Consider the following 14877-nt stretch of genomic DNA (forward strand, 5'->3'; position numbering starts at 1 on the left):
TTGCATGGAGCACTGGGTGTTGTGCAAAAAGAATGAATACTGTTACGCTGAAAAAATTAATAAAAAGGGAAAAAAAAAAAACAGACAAGGATCCGACCAAAAAAGAGAAATACAGACCAATATCCTTGATGAACACAGATGCAAAAATTCTCGCCAAAATACTAGCCAATAGGATTCAACAGTACATTAAAAGGATTATTCACCAGGACCAAGTGGGATTTATTCTAGGGCTGAAAGGTTGGTTCAACATCCGCAAATCAATCAATGTGATACAGCACATTAAAAAAAGAAAGAAAAAGAACCATATGATACTCTCAATAGATGCTGGAAAAGCATTTAAAGTACAGCATCCCTTCCTGATCAAAACTCCTCAAAGTGTAGGGATAGAGGGCACATACCTCAATGTTATCAAAGCCATCTATGAAAAACCCACCGCAAATATCATACTCATGGAGAAATACTGAAAGATTTCCTGCTAAGGTCAGGAACACGGCAGGGATGTCCATTATCACCACTGTAATTCAACATAATACTAGAAGTCCTAGCCTCAGCAATCAGAAAACAAAAAGAAATTAAAGGCTTCCAAATCAGCAAAGAAGAAGTCAAACTATCACTCTTCCAAGATGATATGATACTATATGTGGAAAACCCAAAAGTATTCACTACAAAATTGCTAGAACTTGTACAGGAATTCAGTAAAGTGTCAGGATATAGAATCAATGCACAGAAATCAATTGCATTTCTGTACACCAAAAACAAGACAGAAGAATGAGAAATTAAGGAGTCAATCCCATTTACAATTGCACCCAAAACTATAAGGTACCTAGAAATAAAGCTATCCAAAGATGCTAAGAATCTATAGGCAGAAAACTGTAAAGTACTCATGAAAGAAATTGAGGAAGACACAAAGAAATGGAAAAATGTTCCATGCTCCTGGATTGAAAGAATAAATATTGTGAAAATGTCTGTGCTACCTAAAGCAATCTACACATTTAATGCAATCCCTATCAAAATACCATCTATTTTTTTTCAAAGAAATGGAACAAATAATCCTAAAATTTATATGGAACCAGAAAAGACCTCGAATAGCCAAAGGAATATTGAAAAAGAAAGCCAAAGTTGGTGGCATCACAATTCCGGACTTCAAGCTCTATTACAAAGCTGTCATCATCAAGACAGCATGGTACTGGCACAAAAACAGACACATAGATCAGTGGAACAGAATAGAGAGCCCAGAAATCGACCCTCAACTCTATGGTCAACTAATCTTCAACAAAGCAGGAAAGGATGTCCAATGGAAAAAAGACAGCCTCTTCAATAAATGGTGCTGCGAAAATTGGACAGCCACATGCAGAAAAATGAAATTGGACCACTTCCTTACACCACACACGAAAATAGACTCCAAATGGATGAAGGACCTCAATGTGAGAAAGGAATCCATCAAAATCCTTGAGGAGAATGCAGGCAGCAACCTCTTCGACCTCAGCCGTAGCAACATCTTCCTAGGAACAACGGCAAAGGCAAGGGAAGCAAGGGCGAAAATGAACTATTGGGATTTCATCAAGATCAAAAGCTTTTGCACAGCAAAGGAAACAGTTAACAAAACCAAAAGACAACTGACAGAATGGGAGAAGATATTTGCAAACGACATATCAGATAAAGGGCTAGTATCCAAAATCTATAAGGAACTTAGCAAACTCAACACCCAAAGAACAAACAATCCAATCAAGAAATGGGCAGAGGACATGAACAGACATTTCTGCAAAGAAGACATCCAGATGGCCAACAGACACATGAAAAAGTGCTCCACGTCACTCGGCATCAGGGAAATACAAATCAAAACCACAATGAGATATCACCTCACACCAGTCAGAATGGCTAAAATGAACAAGTCAGGAAATGACAGATGCTGGCGAGGATGTGGAGAAAGGGGAACCCTCCTGCACTCTTGTTGGGAATGCAAGCTGGTGCAACCACTCTGGAAAACAGCATGGAAGTTCCTCAAAATGTTGAAAATAGAACTACCCTATGACCCAGCAATTGAACTACTGGGTATTTACCCTAAAGATACAAACATAGTGATCCGAAGGGGCACGTGTACCTGAATGTTTATAGCAGCAATGTCTACAATAGCCAAACTATGGAAAGAACCTAGATGTCCATCAACAGATGAATGGATAAAGAAGATGTGGTATATATACACAATGGAATACCATGCAGCCATCAAAAGAAATGAAATCTTGCCATTTGCGACGACGTGGATGGAACTAGAGCGTATCATGCTTAGTGAAATAAGTCAATCGGAGAAAGACAACTATCATATGATCTCCCTGATATGAGGACATGGAGAAGCAACATGGGGGGGGTAGGGGGATAGGAGAAGAGTAAATGAAACAAGATGGGATTGGGAGGGAGACAAACCATAAATGACTCTTAATCTCACAAAACAAACTGGGGGTTGCTGGGGGGAGGTGGGATTGGGAGAGGGGGAGCGGGCTATGGACATTGGGGAGGGGAGGCGAACCATAAGAGACTATGGACTCTGAAAAATAACCTGAGGGTTTTGAAGGGTCAGGGGTGGGAGGTTGGGGCAACCTGAGGGTTTTGAAGGGTCAGGGGTGGGAGGTTGGGGGAACAGGTGGTGGGTAATGGGAGGGCACGTTTTGCATGGAGCACTGGGTGTTGTGCAAAAAGAATGAATACTGTTATGCTGAAAAAATAAATAAAATGGAAAAAAAAAGATAGTGTGTTTTTAGAATTATGGCTTTTGAATATTGTAGAGTTCAGAGATGATTTTTGTTAGCAGGTTGTCTTATATTATTCACATGTTCAGCTCAGGCAGATCTATTTTGGGATTGTATTGGGCACTGACAGGAGGAGGAAAGAGGTGCTCTTTATTTGAAGAAAATAATGCATACAACTGTAGATCATATACATCATTAAACACTGACTTCCCTGGTGAATGGAAAATAAGGCAGTGTAATGTTTACTGCAAAAGGCAGAATAAACTAGTCCTCTCCTTATTATCAGCTAGACAAGCTTTCTAGTTGTAAACCTCTAGTGAGTCACGGTGGTTACAGTAGAAAGAGACTTGGGTTGGTGAGCCAAACCCTGTTTTCAATCTCTTATCTGCTACCTGTGACCTTAAGCAAATCCCTCCCTGTTTTTCATTCCTGGCATCTTACATTACAAAGGAACAAGTCAAGTCTCCAGGGTTCCTTGTAAAGTGTTCAGTTGTTAATATTGTAATTTCTCATTATTACTTAGTAGGCTTTTACAAGATGGCCCCACTATTTTAAATAGTCAAAAATTAGTGATGAAAGTAGTTTTAGGACCAAAGCAAAAGCGAAGTTCCAAGGCATCTGTGAAAGAGGGCAGTAACATTTCCCAAATATTAAAACTTGTAGAAAGGTGTAAGGGCCTATTTAGCCAGAGCTGTTCCACCTTGGTTGAACAGCCATTTTGTAGTTTATGCAGTAAAACTTAAACTGACCCTGCCCCCCACCAGTGGACTTACTTAAAGCAAGTCTGGGAAACCAGTAAAATGTGGCTAACCAGTCCCTGATAACAGAGCCCAAATACAAGGGCGGGTCAGGTCAGGTGGAGATAATACAGTCCGAATGCATGGATGAGTCGGGCCAGGTGGAGACATCCAATCAGTGGGCCTCTAATACTGTCTCCCTAGCTACAAAGGAGTGTGGGCCCCACCTTTTGGGCACCTTTTGGGTGCCAATTCTGACCAGGGTGATAGGCTAGTTCAAATAGCTACTATGTGGTGAATTGTAATTCAATTGGCCACCCATGTGTGACCTAGCATGACTGTGCGGCTTTCTCTGCGTGTTATAATCTCATTGGCCACCTGTGTGTGGCCAGGCTTAACCACATGGCCTTTGCTCTATAAAAGGCAGGGAGGGGTCGCCCTCCCTCTAAAAGGCGGCCCCAAAAGGTCAGTTTGATTCTTGATGCTTGGCATGAAATAAAGCTTTGCTTGACCTTCGCTTAGTATCAGTCTCCTTCCTTTGACCACGGACCTAACAAAAGTGTTTCCACAGACACTGGGTTGGGATTATTCTGAACCACACCTTCGTTGCTCTTCCATCTCAGAAAATGTTTGGTTTCTCTCAGGACCGGCAGGAACTACCTTTTGAAATAGCTTCTCCCTTCAGTAGCTGCTATCACTTCTCTCAGTACCAGAGTGGTGAGTGATGGGTCCTGAAGACCAGAATTTCCATCCCCCTCCTGGAGCCATTCATCTCACTGCTGGGATTCTGCACACACTACTAGGGCTCCAGGCCCTTGTTAAGTCTCTCTCAGTGCTCTTTCCTCATTCCCTATGTGGTGTACAAGCTCAGTCACCTGGACAGAATTTAAATGGTTTTTTTCGACCTCCTGCTTTGGCAGAATACTAATTTTTCCCTGAGTGCTGGTCAGTTATCTGTATTTTCTTCAACACTCTGGTGATGATGATGGTGCCCATCATTGAAAGATGTTAAGGGTTGAATTTTCTTACCTGCAGTAGAGAAAGAAAATCAGAAGAAAACTTCCTTTTAATCAGTAAAGCTGAAGTTGAGTACACATCATCACTGTAAGGGAAGGAGTGTTTCAGTCTTCGCACCACACTGACTCCCTCCAGCAGCCTAAACTGGGTTTTCTGATTCTTTGAAAGAATAGTAGCTTTGTCTCTGTGTTTGGAAATGTCCAGAAGAGATAATGTTGTGGGCTCCTCAAAAAACTGTCTCTCCATTAATGAAGCTCTCTTTGACTTTGCATATAGTCAGTTGAGTCGAAATCATTCTGTTATGTTTCTGATTTGTTGTCATTGTTATTGTCTTGCTCTGGTCTGTATCCTCTCTTGTATGTCACTGGACCTAAAATACTAACTGAATGGATGAGTGGATGAGTGAAGGAATATCTGCCATCTTGCCATGGAAAAATAGAATAATTTTGTTCCGTTTTGTTCTATCACGGATTTTGCATAGTGGCATAAAGCAGTAAGAACTTCTTGATATTCATATTTTTGGTTAATTTTAAACACATTCATAGAGAAAGGAAATCCTTACAGATGTGGTTATAAATACAGTTTTTCATCTCTTGTTTAGAAAACAGTTTGTGTCTGCCCTTGTGTAAGAGATCAGTGAAATCCCCCAAATTAAGCACTTCATGCTCATCAAATAGAAAACAAGGCTGTAGCCTAGTATCCTTTGTCTGCATTGGAGGATTAGAAAAGAAACTAAGTGTTGATTCACGGAGATGGTGATTATGTTTTTCAGCTTATTTCAATGCATAAGTGATATTTAATCTATGTTCTATAATTTGAAATTGATACATTCTGGTTTTAAAAGGTTACAAAGTATAGTCCTTATCAATCTCTGACCCTTTCAGTAAATATCCAGTGTTTAATGGCCTTGGCTATAGTACTAGAAATGTGCGTGAATTTAAATTCAAATAATTACAAAATCCATAAATATAAGAATTGAGTCTGTCTAGAGATTGGAACTTGTCTTTTGTGAGTCTTTGGTTTGGCCATCAAATTCATATTTAATTAACTAATTCAGATATTCTAATAACCAGCTGCAAAGAAGGAAAAGAAGAAAATGTATTTCACATTTTTTTGTAGATTTTTGGGAATTGGCACTTGATAGTAGGTCTAATAAAACCTGATTTCTATTGTGACCTTAAATCTACTTCAGTGGAGTTGTTATATTAAAAACTAAATATGGCTTTTTATCATAAGTACATGCAGTTTTGGAGAAAAGCATTCAGCATATATCACATGTTGAAAATAAAAATTAATATGATTTGTTTTAAAGAGTTCCAACCTTTGAGAGATAGTAAATGATACAGTACTTAGGAAATTGCTTTAAGTATTTTTCTGATTGGCTAAGATTGTTCACAAATTGCGGCATCTTTTAGTGTTGAAGAAACAAATATTAATAACACATGAATCTTGAATACAGGTAGGAATCCAACACCATTTTTATGCTCAAGATGGGGGGGAAATATTCCCAATAGGAAAGTCATTTCCATAAGTGATTATGATGGTTGGTTAAAACATCTGTGAAAAAAAAAATCTGTGAATGTTATTATGCAGTCTTTACCATTAACCTTTGTAGCTATTTTATGAGGAAGGTAGAATCAAGGCATCTTTTCAAGAGATTTTCAAAAAGTCTTTAATCTTTCTTTTTTTCAAAAGTTAGATAATGCATGTGATTTTGTAGGGGGGATTCCATTAACTGAGAAGTAATTCAAATGATGAATACCTTCAAGCTATCAGTGTCTTTTGTGAAAAGGCAAGGTACTAAAAGAAATTAAAAGGATAATTGTTTACATATTCCTTCCCTTCCTATTCCTTGGATTCTTTCATGTTTTAATAGTTTTTTTTAAGATTATTTAAATATTGGAATATGTGTGATCCCCAGGCACTATCTACAAATTATTCGTATTGCTCCCATTAATTATCAGTCTTAGACAGTAGGAGTTATTGCCAAAGAAGAGATGGGTTATAAAAGTCTCAGAAATGAGTCCATAAACACACATTATTAAAGATTATTTTCAGATTTATTTTTTACAAATAGTACTATTCATCCAGTTAAGAACAAATTAGAAGTGAAGTCTGTAGTTCATCCCAGCCTTTTCAAAAAAGTGTTCTTCATTGGTTGATCAGGCTTAAGTTGATTGGGTGGGCCTGGAGACAAGAGGGTGGTACCCTGAAGTATCACTGTGTGTTTCAACATAAATAGGGAAGAAACTGGAACACGATTGGCAATGGAAAACAATCACACTTAGCATTCTACCAATGGAATAAAACCAACATAATTTTAGAACATTTTTTCCAATATGACACCCAAACTTACTCTGTCCAGTATACTGATATGTAAGTATAAATAAAAATGTAAGCAAAAATGGGCATGTGAAATTTACTAACGTATTTTTTTCACCTAAGGTTATAGCCTAAATTGTTTTCCCTATTCTACAAAGTCTTTAAGATCAAGACTTCAAGATCACTGGGTTTTAACATACCTTTATAATGAGAGGAATGCATATATGATTATAAAATTCTCCTAATGCAAGAGAATTTCCTTTTTTATTGCTATTATAAATATTGTGACAATGAATAGCATTGTTTTTGCATACTCAGAATACTGTCTGTTTTCCTTAGGATAGAGTTAGTTCCAGGAATGGATTATTGTCAATGACCTCCTCTATGGCTTTGATACATAATTTATATTTATATTCCAAAAGAATTTTTGTCATTAGCAATATGAGAGTTAACACTTACTGGTTCTTGTGTGTCAGACATTCTTGTGAATAAACGTTACATGAATTAGCTTTTTAAATTCTCACCATAGTCTTTAAGATATATGGTGTTATTGCACTTATACAAAAAGAAATTCCAGAATTGAATTTGAAGAAATTGCACCCCAGAGATGTTAATTAGCTTGCCTAAGGATGCACAGTTAATAAGTGACAGTAAGAGCACCAGTTTCATTGTATTCCTTAATATTTGACAAGATATATCACAATTCATTTTTGCAAACATAATGGACAAAATAATAGCATTATGTAATTTAACTATCATTTATTTGATTAGTGAAAACTCTTTCTTTCCAGTTCTATTCTCCTACTGCATTAGTTACTTACCACATATGAGTATTGTGAGAAACAAAGTTAATATATGTGAAGGACTAACTGGTGTCATTTGGTCATAGCTATCCAAAAGATGGTGGATTTTTATTGTTATTCTTAGCTGAGTTACTGAGAGAATTAAGATAAAAACCTGGAAATGTCTATCTAGTTCACTGTTTTTTTTTCTTTTATACTACTTTTTTTAAAGGAAATCAATCTTAGTTCAGTATATTTATTTTATATATAATTGTTCCTGAAAATAAGATAAACTAACATATAACTAAATGTCAATCCTGGAATGGAATAGAATATTATAAACATTTTTTGATCTCTCATCCCTGACAATAGAATATATTTTAGTGCACACAAATATATGCAGGGCTATTTATATTGTACGAAAACGTACTTATAAACAAGGTGATATATACATTACATATAGTCTATTTATAAAAGGAAGAAATAAGCAAAAAGGGAGAGAGAGAGAGGGAGAGAGAAGGAGACACAAAAAATAGAAGAAAAAATAACAGAGAAGACCAAGCCCGAATGGGCCACAAAGGTAAAATTTATAAAGTATACAAACAAAAACAGACACACAAAAAGACCAAAAAAAAGGATATGAGAAGAAAAAAAAAAAAAAAACAGCCAAAATGAATACAAAAACAAATTCACAGAAACACTGACAGAAGAAAAAGATGGGAAGGTGGTTATAATTTTTCAGTGTGAGCAAGGAAGATTATTTTGATTCTTCATGGATGTATCTTGGAATCTTTTTTAAAGGGCTCAACTTTCCTGAGATAAAGGGGGATTAAAACTGGCTTATATATAAGGGTGCATTGATTTGGGACAGGGGATTGCAATGAAGCTTATCTCTATATGAATATTAAAAAAATAGAAAACCAAAGGAAAAACACATGTATATGTATCAAAAATGTTCAAGTTAAAAAGTTATTATGGGATGGAGAGACAAGATGGCAGGGAAGTAGGAGGAGGCGCCATTTCAACCTGTACCCTAAAGTGAGCTGATTACCTACCAAAGAAATCCGATCACCCATGAAATCAGCCTGAGATAAGAATTATACACGTCAGGATCTCTACAGGGGCAGAAGATGCCAGTGGACAGGTAAAGCAGAGTGGGAAAATCGGACTGATATTGGAAGATAAACAAAAGGGGAAGGGAGCCACCAGAGGTGACCAATTGGAAAGTAATACCCCAATTCGAGAATGCCCTGCGACTAGGGACAAGCATTAACTTGGAATCTGGTTGAAAGCACTCAAAAAGAGCAAAGGATTGTGGGGGGAAATTGTGGGAATTGGGGAAGTTAGGGACAAGGGCTTAAGTCCCTGGACCCAGGACAGCCTCCCCTGGCACTGAGCCAGAGAGAGTGCAGCAGAGAAACCAGGTCATGGTTCCTGAGCCACCAGTGCACCAAAGAACACGTGGAGTCTGGCTGCCATGAGGGGCTGAGAGCCTCGCCAGATGGCAGAACACTGAGCCACACTATCAGAGTCCGAGACGTGCAGGCCCCACACGCTCCCCTGGGAGAGGTGCTTGCAGGTGCCAGCTGGGTGCTCTGGGACCTGGAAAGACCAGGCACTCCCATCCTGGGCCACCGGGAAAGTCTCAATGTGCAATCGCTGCCTGGAAGCTCTCTGGGGGTCTGGAGCTGCCTAGGCAGCCGCTGCTGCCATGGTTTTAGGTACTAGACCAAGATTCTGTATCCCTGGGACCACGACTTGGAACCTGCTCTGCCAGCAGCTCTGTAGAACCCACAGGGGAGCAGACCCACAGGGGAGGCTTCTCTCTGAGAGGGAGGTTAGGGGTGCAGTTTGCTTTTCTCTACCTCCAAAAACCATCAAAAGCTGTCAAGGCAAGAGAAAACAAAACAATACAAAAAACAACATAAAAACCTCCAGATAACCAAAGCTTGAAAAACCGATTTCCTTTGAGCCCACCCCCTTGAGGGGGAAGGAAGACTTAACTCAAGGAACATCATTGACTGAAAACCCACGTGGCAGGCCCCTCCCCCAAAAAACCAAACAGGAAAGAAAAAAAAAGATGACAAGAGAACAACCACCACTACTTCATAGATACAACTTTTATTTTTAACTCATTCCCACTATTCTTGTTCATTTTTTCATATAGATAATTTTTAACCTATTTACCATCACAGTGAGATGTCCAGTACATCAAATCCAAAATAACCTTCTAACCTGAATTTTTTGATAAACACACCGTGTTTGGGATTTTTTTTTGGGCTTTTCTACTTTTTAATTTTTTTTTAGTTTAGCTTAGTCTAGTTTATTCATATTTTAATTTTTATTTTCTAATATTCATATAGAGTTAAACTTCCAGGTAGTTCCCTTTACACAATCAATCCTACCTCTATAGGTAAACCAATTCTTAATCCCCATTTATCTTAGGAAAGTTGAGTCCTCTAACAAAGATATCAAGATACATCCAGGAAGAATCAAAATAATCTTCCTCGCCCACACTGAGAATTTATAACCACTCTCCCATCTTTTTCTTCTGCCAGTGTTTCTGGGTATTTGTGTTTGTCCTGATAGTGTATAAATATTATACTTGGGGTTCTTTTATTAATTAAAAGATGACTAAAAAGTAGGAAGAGCCAATGGAAAAAAGACAGTCTCTTCAACAAATGGTATTGGGAAAATTGGACAGCCACATGCAGAAAAATAAAACTGGACCATTTCCTTACACCAAACACGAAAATAGACTGAAAATTGAAGAAGGACTGCAATGTGAGAAAGGAATCCATCAAAATCCTTGAGGAGAACACAGGCAGCAACCTCTTCGACCTCGGCCACAGTAACTTCTTCCTAGGTACATCGCCAAAGACAAGGGAAGCAAGGGCAAAAATGAATGTTCGGACTTCATCAAGATCAAAAGCTTTTGCACAGCAAAGGAAACAGTTAACAAAACCAAAAGACAACTGACAGAATGAGAGAAGATATTTGCAAATGACATGTCAGATAAAGGGCTAGTATCCAAAATCTATAAAGAGCTTATCAAACTCAACACCCGAAGAACAAACAATCCAATCAAGAAATGAGCAGAGGACATGAACAGACATTTCTGCAAAGAAGACATCCAGATGGCCAACAGACACATGAAAATATGCTCCACATCACTCGGCATCAGGGAAATACAGATTAAAACCACACTGAGATACTACCTCACAGCTGTCATAATGGCTAAAGTTAACAAGTCAGGAAATGACAGATGCTGGTGAGGATGGGGAGAAAGGGGAACCCTCCTCCACTATTGGTGGGAATGCAAGCTGGTGCAACCACTCTGGAAAACAGCATGGAGGTTCCTCAAAATGTTGAAAATAGAGCTACCTTAGGACCCAGAAATTGCACGACTGGGTCCCCCAAAGATATAAACCTAGTGATCCGAAGGGTCACTTGCACCCAAATGTTTATAGAGCAATGTCCACAATAGCCAAACTATGGGAAGAACCTAGATGTCCATCCACAGGTGAATAGATAAAGATGAAGTGGTATACATACACAAGGAATATTATGCAGCCATCAAAAGAAATGAAATCTTGCTATTTGCGACAATGTGGATGGAACTAGAGGGTTTTATGCTTAGCAGAATAAGTCAATCAGAGAAAGACAACTATCATATGATCTCCCTGATATGAAGAAGTGGAGATGCAACGTCGGGGTCTTGGTGAGGGTAGGAAAAGAATAAATGAAGTAACATGGGACTGGGAGGGAGACAAAACATAAGGGACTCTTAATGTCACAAAACAAACTGAGGGTCCCTGGGGGAGGGGAGTAGGGAGAGGATGGTGGGGTTATGGACAATGGGGAAGGTATGTGATATGGTGAGTGCTGTGAAGAGTGTAAGCCTGGCGATTCACAGTCCTGTACCCCTGGGGCTAATAATAAATTATATGTTTATTAAAAAATTTAAAGTCTATAGTGCACATTTAGTGAAATCTACACATTTAATGCAATCTACATATTTATTGCAACCTACTCATTTAGTGCAATAGCTGTCAATATAACAACACCATTTTTTCACAGGAGTATAAGAAACAATCTTAAATTTTGTATGGAGATAAAAATCCCCGAATAGCCAAAACAATCTTGAAAAGCAGATGAGCATTAAATAGGACATGTGATATGATGAGCACTGGGTGATATAGTCAACTAATAATTATTGAACATTATTTTAAAATAACAATGTACTATATTGCCTGGGTGGCTCAGTGGGTTATGCCGCTGCCTTCGGCTCAGGTCATGATCTCGGGGTCCTGGGATCGAGTTCCGCATCGGGCTCTCTGCTCAGTAGGGAGCCTGCTTCCCTCTCTCTCTCTCTCTCTGCCTGCCTCTCTATCTACTTGTGATCTCTCTCTGTCAAATAAATAAAAAAATAAAATAAAATCTTTAAAATGGTTAATTGAATTTAAATAAAAAAAAACACTTCTACCTTAAGGAGTAAAAAAAAAAAAGACAGACCTGGAGACATCAAAATTCTGACATCAAACTATATTTCAAAGTCATCAACACAGTCTGGAACTGGCACAAAAAGAGAAACACAGATCGATAGAGCAGAATAGAAAACTCAGAAATGGACCCTCATCTCTATGGTCAACTAATTTTCAACAAAGCAGTAAAGAATATCCAATGGGTAACAGGCAGAATCTTCAACAAACAGTGTAGGAAAAACTGGACAATAACATACAAAAGAACGAAACTGGACCATTACCTTACACCACATACAAAATCAAATTCAAAATGGATAGAAAACCTAAATGTGACATGAAAGTATAAAACTCCTAGAAGGGAATACAAGCAGTAATCTGTTTGAGCTCAGCCATAATGAAGTCTTCAAACTGATGGAAGAAACTTTCCTAAAATTTGTATGGAACCATAAAAGACCCTGAATTGCCAAGAAACTGTTGAAAAAGAAAAACAGCTGGGAGCATCACATTGCCGGATTTCAAGCTATATTACAGAGCTGTGATCACCAAGACAGCATGGTACTGGCACAAAAACAAACAGATCAGTGGAACAGAATAGAGAGCCCAGATATGGACCTTAAACTCTATGGTCAAATAATCTTCAACAAGGCAAGAAAAAATATCCAATGGAAAAAATACAGTCTCTTCAATACGTGAAGCTGGGAAAATTGGACAGCTATATAAAAAAGAATGAAACTTGACCATTCTCTTACACCATACACAAAGGTAAACTCAAAATGGATGAAAAATGTCAATGTGAGACAGGAATCCATCAAAATCCTGGAGGAAAACATAGGCAGTAACCTCTTTGATATCGTCCATAGCAACTTCTTTCAAGACATGTCTCCAAAGGTAAGGGAAACAAAAATTAAAATGAATTTTTGGGATGTAAATGGTCAACAAAACAAAGAGGTAACCCACAGAATGCAAATGAACTACTGACAAAGTGCTGATATCCAAGATCTTTAAAGAACTTCTCAAACTGAACACCCAAAAAACAAATAAGTCAAAAAATGAGCAGACAACATGAGCAGAAACTTCTCCAAAGAAGACATGCAAATGGATAATAGACACACAAAAAATTGTTCATCGTCAATAGTCATCAGGGAATTCAAATCAAAACCACATTGAAATACACCTTACACCAGTATGAATGGCAAAAATCGATAAGGCAAGAGACAACAAATGTTGGAAAAGTTGTGGAGAAAGGGGAACCCTCTTACCCTGTTAGTGGGAATTTAAGTTATGCAGCCACTTTGGAAAACCCTGTGGAGGGTTCTCCAAAAATTAAAAATAAAACTACCCTATGAACCAGCAATTGCCCTACTGGGGATTTACCCCAAAGATACAGATGTAGTGAAAAGAAGGGCCATATGCACTCCAATGTTCATTGTTGCAATGTCCACAATAACCAAAATGTGGAAAAGGGCAATATGCCCTTCAACAAATGACTATATAAAGAAGATGTGGTCAATATACACAATGGCATATTACTCAGCCATCAGAAAGGATAAATACCCAAATTTTGTGTCAACATGGGTGGGACTGGAAGAGATTATGCAAAATGAAATAAGTTAAACAGAAAATGTCAATTATCATATGGTTTCACCTATGTGGAACATAAGGAATAGCATCGAGCACATTAGAAGGAAGGCAAAAATGAAGGGGGGAGTGGGAGATGAACCATAAGAAACTATGGACTCCAGGAAACAAACTGAAAGTTTTAGAAGAGAGGGAGGTAGGGGGATGGGGTAGCTGCGTGATGGGTATTAAGGAGGGCATGGATTGCATGAAGCACTGGGTGTTATATACAAATAATGAATCATGGAGCACTACATTAAAAGCTAACAATGTAGTGTATGGTGACTAACATAACATAATAATAATTTAAAAACAACACTCAAATTCTAACTCAGTATGTCTCCCAAGGCAAGGGAAACAAAAACAGAAATAAACTCTTGAGATTTTCTTAAAGGAAAAAGTTTCTCCATGATGAAGGAAAAAGTCAACAAAACTAAAAGGCAAACTGTGGAATGGGAAAAGATATTTCTAAATGGTATATGTGTTAAGAGTTAGTATCCCAAATAAATAAAGATATTATAAAGCTCAACAACCAAAAAACTAATAATCCAATTTTAAAATGGGCAGAATACATGAGCATATTTGCCCAAAGATAAAATCCACACATACCACAGACATAAGAAAAGATGCTCAACTTCACTCATTATCAGGGAAATACAAATTGAAACTATAAAGAGATGTCATTTCACACCTGTTAGAAGAGCTGAAATCAATAACACAGGAAAAAACGGGCATTGGTGAGGATGAGGAGAAAGGGAAACTTTTCTACACTGCTTTTGGGAATGCAAACTGGTGTATCTAATTTGGAAAACAATATGGAGACTGCAAAATTTTAAAAATAAAACTGCCTTATGATCCAGGAATTGCACTATTAAGTGTTAACACAAAGAGTACAAAAATAATATGAAAGGATACACACATCCTGATATTTATAACATTATGAACAATAGCTAAATTATGGAAAGAGCCAAGTGTGCATTGACTGATGAATGGATACAGAAGAGGTGGCATGTGCGCGCACACACGCACATGCGCACACACACACACACACACACAGGGAACATTTATCAGCCATAAAAAGGAATGAAATCTTGCCATTTCCAATGACAGGACTGGAGCTAGAGAGTATGATGCTAAGTGAAATAGTCAGTGAGAGAAAGACAAACATGCATGA

This window comes from Meles meles, chromosome 16 (assembly GCF_922984935.1).
Source record: "Meles meles chromosome 16, mMelMel3.1 paternal haplotype, whole genome shotgun sequence".
NCBI classification, from domain to species: Eukaryota; Metazoa; Chordata; class Mammalia; order Carnivora; family Mustelidae; genus Meles; species Meles meles.